Here is a 9,307-nt window from a genome sequence, read left to right as displayed (position 1 = left end):
CTGATTGGTCTGGTGACCAGGGATACGGATGGGCTGGCGAGCAGAACCTCTGCTTCAGGCTGGAAGTCTGTGAACACTGCACACACACCAATTGTCATCCCTGCCAGTGCCACCCAGAAGACAGAGTGACAGCAGCCGGCACCAGAACCCTGGGAGGGGAGCTTGTTGCACACCGCTATTTCGGACCTTGAAGGGACAGTAGCCCAGATTTACTAGTCCTATAGAGACCAGGGATCTAGACCTGCACCGGATTTATGACAGAGCCACGACTAATGATACATGGAGTGCAGACACTTTTGTCTAACTCTTTGGGGCTAAATTTTACACCAGATTTGTGAAGCACTGTTGGTGCTAAACCTCGCATATTAGGCCACTGCACCTTCGAAAGCTCCGACCCTTTCCTTTAAGTCTGGCCCCTTTCTCAGCAGTGTGTAGAAACTAGTGATGAGCGAAGCAAGCTTCAGATCCTAGATCCGAAGTCGCTTTGGTCAAAACTTTGTTTGACTACGTCTCCGTACAGTATTCAAAGTGTATGGGCTTCAGAGAGTTGAAATTCAATTATCACCAAAGTCTCGCGGGCATTCAATTTTTTAGCTTGAAAACCATTTTAAAACATGTATCTGAAGTCGGCTTCGGTACGGACAGATACCTCGGTACAGAAGCCGGCTTCGGATCCAAGTTTTAAAATGGTTTTCAAGTTATAAAATCAAATCCTAAGTTATTCACCTAAGACTCGTGAATTTGCCAGAGCTCATACATTTTGATGCTGTATAAAGTAGGATCTCCGTACAGTATTAAAACGAAGATTTGAGAAAAGCAAATTCAGATTAGTGTTGATTGCGAATATTCTATTCGCTAATTTTTATCGTAAATATCGCACTCCGAGAATTTGCGAAGATGTAGAACATACTGCTATATATTCTTAATCGCGAATATTCTCGATTTTTTTCTTCATCAGTAACCTCCCTTCTTGCTTGAGGGCCAATGAGAAGGCTGCAATGTCTTTGTCTGAGCTGATATGTATATAATACAGATAGTTAGTGGGAGATAGTCAGTGTAGGTTATATCCTGATATAGTGGAGCTGATAGGGTCCAGTGCAGGGTGTTAGGCAGTGTGATAGGGATTACTGTTTCTCTGCTGTCCATACATACATGCTACAGACATAGCGCTGTGATGTCACAGCAATACTTAGTGCACCAATCAGTAATATCTACTCAGACCTGATAAAATGTGAAGTTGCACGTATTGCACAAAAATATGCGCATAATTAGGGCCAATTTGTGCAATCGCAAAAATAATGACTGGAGATCACGAATTTTCGAATTTGCTAATTTATTAAGCAAAAATTTTGCGAAATATCGCAAAAACAAATATTGCCATGCCGCTCATCACTACTTCAGATCTAGGAGCCCGAAGCTCGCTTCACTCATCCCTAGTAGGAACCCTAGCTGTAACAAATTACTCCACAATCACACCAGTTTGCACCATTTGTGGACAGATTCTAGGTGCAGACATATTAGTAAATTTGGGCCACTGATTTGTGTTATCAATTGTTTTCTCGAGCCTTAAAGGGGTTTTCTGGCAGTAACTATGAAGAGAAATGTACTTACCTGCTCCCCGCTACTCAGTTCTGGCTCCCAGGCTGGTCCTGTCTGCCCACATCCTCACAGATGGGGTCACATGCGCTGCTGCAGCCAATCACTGGCTTCAACAGTGACACATCCCAAACAGCTCTGTTTCCTTCCCTGAATGAGCGTCTATGGATTCCCGCTCACCACATGTCTTGATCATGGTTGGTATCTCAATAGCAGTGTGTCCTGGTCAAATGACCATAAAGTCCTTCATCAGTACTGATGATCTTATGCACATTTGGGGTGGAAGCATCAATGCATCGCATGGTTAGTGTAAGGTTACAACAGCCCTGCACTCATCGTCACATCGAGCCCCAACATCTCACTTCCTATAAGTGATAATTAGAGATGGCCTTGCGGTTCGCCCAGCGGTCATTTCGCGCCAAACTTTGCGTGTTTGCGATTTGCCGAACATGCGAACATATGGAGAGATTCGCGCCTGCCATATTCTTTTACATTGTGAAGAACTTTGACCCATGACACATCCATCAGGTGGTACAGGTCAGCCAATCGAGACGTTTCAGCACATGGACACACCCCCTACCTTATAAATAAACCCGATCTGGCCGCCATTTTACATTCAGTCTTTTGCCAGTGTAGGGAGAGGTTGCTGTGTGGAGCAGGGACCGGCTGTTAGGGGACCAAACGCTGGCTAATAGGGCCACAAAAGTCCTTTAAGGACTGGTATAGGTGTGCTGTCGATAGGTGTGATATACTGAGGGGTGTGATATACTTATAATATACTTTCTAACATAGAGAACACATCGATCTATATAGTGATCACCTGGAAGTCAGGGGCCTAGGGGCTGGGGGCTTACTAGGGCCATTTTTATATAGGGTAAGGTTCCGGACGGGGTCGCTCTTATTAGGGCGGGTGGTCTGTGGTTAGGTTATCAGGGCCGGAATAGCCCCCCCCCCCCCCTGTAGGGCAATATCAGGGACAGTTCTTTGCCCCCCCTGTCCTTCAATACCACATCATCATCTAGCCCCGGGATACATGGTGTTTGCTTTCCCTCCGGGATTCATGGATGTGCACTGGAACCCCCCGGATTGGGGTAGGACATATGGTTTCTGATTTGGTGCCGCCGAGCGCTTGTTATTGCCGACCTCATCTATGCTTTTTACTTAACTTTAATAATTTAATTTATTTTCATTTTGAGGGATATCTTTTCCATTCACACGTCCGCAAAATGGGTCCGCATCCGTTCCGCAATTTTTCAATGGGGCCGGAATGTGCTGTCCGAATCCGCATTTGCGGATCCACACTTCCACATCCGTTCTTCCGTTTCCACAAAAAAATAGACCATGTCCTATTCTTGTCCGCAATTGCAGAGAAGATTAGGCATTTTCTATTATAGTTCCGGCGATGTGCGGTCCCCAAATTGCGGAATGCACATTGCCGGTGTCCGTGTTTTGCGGATCCTCAAAACACTTACGGACGTGTGAATGGACCCTCATAGTAACACTATTGAAGGTTATGTTTTATCTTTATGTACAGTATATTCTAATGGATTGCCTTCCGTGTACAATGTTATAATATACTTTCTATGTTAGACAGTATATTATGGTGCATTTGTATTGTGCGCAGTTGTGCGCGGTTCTGCTGCGATACCGCAGGTATATAGAGGGACAAGCGTTATTGGAAAAAATAATTTCTACTGGTGTGATATACCAGTCATCCCCCAAAAAACAGATAGAAGCGGGGTGTTATATACCAATATAGTTTCTTTATAGTGCAATTGGGTACTGTACAGTGCATTTGCGCATGCGCGTACGCGAAAATTATATTGCCGATATTTCGCATTGAAATAAATAATGAATGGAGATCGCAAATTCGAATAATCCATCTGGTGTCACTGTCCGTGTTGTGAGATTATTTGTGCACTTCTAGTAATTATTTCTTGGCTGCAAATATCAGCTGAAGGTTTTTCAGGTTCGCCTGCCATTAAAATGAATGGGGCCTGCCGCGAACTTGCGGTTCGCGAACATTTGATTGCGTTCACGTGATCGCGTTCGCGAACCGTCCCGGCAGATGTTCGTCCATCACTAGTGATAATCTTTTTACATTTTTCATCATAAATTTTAAAAGCAAATTGTAAAACTAGTTGAGAAGGAAGATACCAGATAAGTTTTATCCATAGATGTGGGCAATAGCTGAATATATGGGGGGTAAATTATTAGTGTATTATTATTCCCACTCAGTTGGTGTCCCGCAAGGCTCTGTCCTAGGACCTCTGCTCTTCTCTATCTATGCTTTCGGCCTGGGACATCTCATAGAGTACCATGGCTTTCAGTATCACTCTTCTGCTAATGACACACAAATCTACCTCTCTGGTCCAGAGATCACCGCCTTATTATCTAGAATCCCACAATGCCTATCTTCCATATCCTCCTTCTTCTCCTGTCGCTTTCTAAAACTTAACATGGATAAAACAGAATTCATTATCTTTCCCCCATCTTGCTCACCCCCTTCCCCAACAGACCTATCTATCACGATCAATCGCTGCACATTCTCCCCGGTCAACCAAGTCCGCTGCCTTGGAGTGACCTTGGATTCTGCCCTCTCCTTTTGACTTATGGTTAAGGGAAAAAGAGAAGAGGGTTAGTCGAAAAAAACCCTGAAAAGGATTAAGGTGGAGTCAGAGAGTAACTGGCCGGGCGTCAAAGGGTGGATCTAGAGAAAGTTTTATTACAGAATGGAGAAAAAAATATATATGAAAAGAATGGCGTAAGGTATAGTGTTAGGGTGCAGAAAGGCTGCCAGTGGTGGTCATTATGGGTAGGAGACAAAGAAAGGTGCGGTATATATATATATATATACGGATACACATATACCTAAAATAGTGACCCAACTGTTGGCGCCAATCTGTTCTAGTGTATCAGGTTAATGCTACAGTATCTTGGTAGGAGATGGAATATCCCACATGAGTACACACAGTGTATCAGGGAGAGTGATAAAATCGTAGGTTAATGAACATGAGAAGGTATCTTCAGTTTCCTTCTGTTACCATCCAAAGCACGTGCGCACTCATCCCTGTGCGTTCCAGCAATGAGCTCCATGGACCAGAAGTTGGTCCACTTCCGGTATGCGGCCGCAACACGGCACATAGATACTTCCCCTTTTGCCTTTGCATTCACCACTACGGCGTCTAGTTTTTTTTCCACAGATCCCTTGTAATAAATGCCTATCCTTGTCCGCAAATGTGAAAAAAGTAGGACATGCACTATTTTTTTTGCTGAAGGGAAACACGGACAACAGACGCGGAACACAAACGGATGAACTATCAGCATTTTTTTGCTGACCCATTGAAATGAATGGGTCCCCATCCTATCCGCAAAAAAAACGGAACGGAGGCCGAGAAAAACAACTGTTGTGTGCATGAGGCCACTGCCTTATTTGGTTCCATCTCTAGGAAAACGAGTGCGTTCCACTGTGGAACGCACCACTTCCGGTACTGGAAGTGACGCCACGGATCCCTGCTCTGGCGCTCATTTGATAATTCCGGCACCTGATTAAGACACATGTATAAAAACCCTGGCCTATCACTGTTGTTTTATCACTGCTTACTACTGCTCCTGAGGAAGGGGTTCTGGATGACCCCGAAACGCGTTGAGCTACACCTGTTGTTTACAAAGGAATTGACAAGAAGTTTCTTCCTGAAATTCTACAAACGACCCAGGCGAGAGAGGCAGTTCTGTAGGTGTCTTGAGCTTTATCCTGCAGAACCCCTACCTAGTGAAGTGAGTAGATTTGAATTTTAATTTCTAGTTCACTTTCCATTGTTTTAAATGTTTAGCTCTCAATATGCTATTCAGTGCGGACTGAATGTCTGCTAGTGGTATCCTGATACTCTCAAGGAAACTGAAGATACCTTCTCATTGTCATTAACCTACGATTTTATCACTCTGCCTGATACACTGTGTGTACTCATGTGGGATATTCCATCTCCTACCAAGAAACTGTAGCATTAACCTGATACACTAGAACAGATTGGTGCCAACAGTTGGGTCACCATTTTAGGTATATGTGTATCCGTATATATATATATATATACCGCACCTTTCTTTCTCTCCTTCCGACCGCACATCCAAGCCCTTTCCACCACCTGCCGCCTCCAACTCAAAAACATCTCCCGCATCCGCGCTTTCCTCAACTTTGAGTCTGCGAAAATGTTTGTACATGCCCTAATCATCTCCCGCCTAGACTACTACAACATCCTCCTCTGTGGCCTCCCATCTAGCACTCTCGCACCCCTCCAATCTATCCACAACTCTGCTGCCCGACTAATCCACCTCTCCCCTGTTACTCCTCTGCCTCTTCCCTCTGCCAATCCCTTCACTGGCTCCCCATTGCCCAGCGAATTCACTTCAAAGTACTAACAAATACAAACAAGGCCGTCCACAACCTGTCCCCTCCCTACATCTCTGAGCTACCTTCCCAATACATCCCCACACGCACTCTCCGATCCTCACAAGACCTCCTTCTCTCCTCTTATCACCAATTCCCACAATCGTCTCCAGGATTTCTCCCGTGCATCCCCCACACTCTGGAACTCGCTACCTCAACATATCAGACTCTCACCTACAGTGGAATCCTTCAAAAGAAATCTAAAAACCCACCTCTTCAGACAAGCCTACAACCAGTGACCCTGCTGCCTCTATACCGCCATGACCTGCTTCACCCGCACCTACTGCGTCCTTCTCCCATACCATGTAGATTGTAAGCTCTCGCGGGCAGGACCCTCTCTCCTTCTGTACCAGTTTGTAACTTGTCTTGGTCATGCTTAGTGCAATTGTCTGTGTTATGTATGTGCACCGCTTATCATATTTACAGCGCCATGGAATGAATGGCGCTTTAATAATAAATAATGATAATAATAATAATAATAATTAGTGTATTATTGTTATTTTAATATCAATTATTTGACGCCCAGTTTAACTTTTCAGCAAACTTGTTGCCTCTGGACAAACCAGTTGACTGGAGTAAAGGATTTGATCTGTCAGACCGGATTGTGGAAGCAGAACCTTATGTGAAGGCCTCGGATTTCATCATTCCTGTCTTTGTTTACAGGTATGAGCGGCGCGTTTCAGTCCTCCAAACACTGTGATGTGATTTCTACTATAACTTCAGAAGCTCTGCTCAGGTTTCAGGTTGGGAAGGGCCCTTGACATATAACTTGAAGGTCTTTGGCCCAAATGTAAAATCTGTGTCATGGATTAGCGGGTGTAAACCCACTGTGCCACTGACTGGCTATACTCTGGAGGGGCATGTCTAAGCAACTACCTGGTTTTCACTAGAGCCTCAGATGGTGAGGATAGACTTGAGCAGTTAGGGTAGTTGCCAGGGGCTACTCCAGAGCAATCCCCGAGCCAGTGGTAGCTGGTCTAGGAGCACCAGGAGGTACCTCAGTAGGTACCGAAGCGTAGTCAGGCAGGTGGAGTCGTTACCAGGAGCAACAGTGCAGGACCGAAGGACGAGGCAGAGGCGTAGTCAGACAGGCAAAAGGTCAGGGCAGGCGGCAAAGGTACAGGTCAGGCAACAGGAGAGTCAAGGCAAGCAGGCAGGGATCAGACGGTTAGCAGAATCCAGGAACGAAGTACAAGTCAGGAACACACATGAGTATCAGGATCTAGAAAACGACAAGGACCTTGACACTGAGGCATCTTGGAAGGGGGCTGAGACACTTAAATACCTGCAGGAGAGCGAGAGTTGGTCAGCGAGGTCACCTGACCTAACCCATACATCCCAGGGAGTGAGGCGCTCTACCCTCAGTGCAGTGTAACATTAAACCAGCCGAACTCATGCTGTGTTCAGGGCTAAGTGGAAACTGTGGAGCCGAATCCTCAAAAGCGGTGAAATGGGAAGCATCAGCCACAGGTCACCACTGAGCGCGGCGCCCCGGACCACGGCGATAAGCGGGGGAGCAGCAGCATACAGCAGCCGCTGTTATAGTACCCTCCCTCTTACGCTCCCTTTTATTGCATCCACGATGGGACAAGAACCTTTTTAACAGGTCCGGAGCATGAATATTCTCCTCCGGCTCCCAAGACCTCTCTTCCGGACCGAAGCCCTTCCAATCCACCAGGTAGTAGGTTTTCTTCACACGTTTCCTGAAGTCCAAGATTTCCTTGATCTCAAATGTTTCTTCCGAGTCTTCAGACACCGGAGTGGCCATAGACTGAGCTGTAGAAAAGCGGTTAAGGACTACCGGTTTGAGCAAGGATATGAGGAAGGCATTGGGGACACGAAGAGAGAGGGGTACCCGTAAATTATAGGTCACTTCATTGATCTTCTTCAAAACTACGAAGGGTCCCAGGAACCTAGGGGCAAACTTAAAACTAGGAACCCTAAAACGGATGTTTCTGGAGAAGAGCCATACCTTATCTCCCGGCGAGAACTGAGGTGGTTTTCTTCTTTTTCTGTCCGCATTTGTCTTAATGCGGGTCACTGCTTTATCGATGCAAATCTTGGTATCCTGCTAGATCTTAAAAAAATCCCTAAAAGAGGAATCCGTCGCTGTTACCCCAGAAGACATAGGAACAGGGAGAGGAATATGAGGATGCTGTCCAAAAATGACAAAGAAGAGAGATGACCCCGCAGTTGTCGTGTTGAGCTCAAACAAAATGCCGAAGTTAATTCTCCAATATCTGATTGACCCATTCTACTTGCCAGTTGGTTTGGGGGTGATAACCGGAGGGGAAGTCCAGGTCAACTTCTAGCAGTCGGCAAAGATCTCTCCAGAACTTGGAGGTAAACTGGAATCTACGATCAGCAACAATATGCCCAGGTAAACCATGCAGACGAAATATATGTGTCACGAACAGTTTAGCAAGTTCAGCATCCGAGGGCAATCCAGTCAAAGGAACGAAGTGCGCCATCTTGGAGAATCGGTCCATGACCACCCTTATCACGGTACATCTGGCCAAAGAGGGCAGATCTGTAATAAAGTCCATGGCAATGTGTTGCCATGGAGCATCAGGAACAGGTAGCGGTTTGCTCCTCGAGATTTTATTTTGAGCACAGACTGTGCAGGCAGAGACATAATCATGCACATCCTTGGACAATGTGGGCCACCAGTAGTGGCCAGACACCAGTTCTGTGGTCTTGCGAAAACTGGGTGACCGGCCAGTTTGGAGTTGTGGCCCCACGTTAGGATACGTTTTCTTTTGGCAGATGGCACAAATGTTCTCCCGGGAGGAATGTCTCTTACCAGGACAGGAGCCACTGTAATCAAGCGAGCAGGATCTACAATGAATTGTGGTTTCTCCTGGTGGTCTGTGAAGTCAAATGACCTAGGCAGAGCATCCGCCTTGATGTTTTTCTCAGCGGGGCTAAAGTGCAACTCGAAATTAAAACGAGAGAAGAAGAGAGCCCACGTGGCTTGGCGAGGGTTCAGACGCTGGGCTGTCTGCAGATATGTGAGGTTCTTGTGATCCGTGAATATTATCACCGGATGCTGGGCCCCCTCCAACAGATAAAGCCACTCCTCCAAGGCAAGTTTTATGGCTAGAAGTTCTCTGTCTTCTATATGGATAAATCCAGCAACTGGCGACCCTGAAGTAGCTGGAGAAGAAATGGCATCCAGACGAGCAGCAACATTATGCATAAACTGCATCATGACATCCTGACGTTCGCTCTGGCACCTCACTTCATGTAATAATTCCTGAATGACAG

Source organism: Bufo bufo, chromosome 7, assembly GCF_905171765.1.
Source record: "Bufo bufo chromosome 7, aBufBuf1.1, whole genome shotgun sequence".
Classification (NCBI taxonomy): domain Eukaryota; kingdom Metazoa; phylum Chordata; class Amphibia; order Anura; family Bufonidae; genus Bufo; species Bufo bufo.
Note: the sequence above shows the minus strand (reverse complement) of the source record.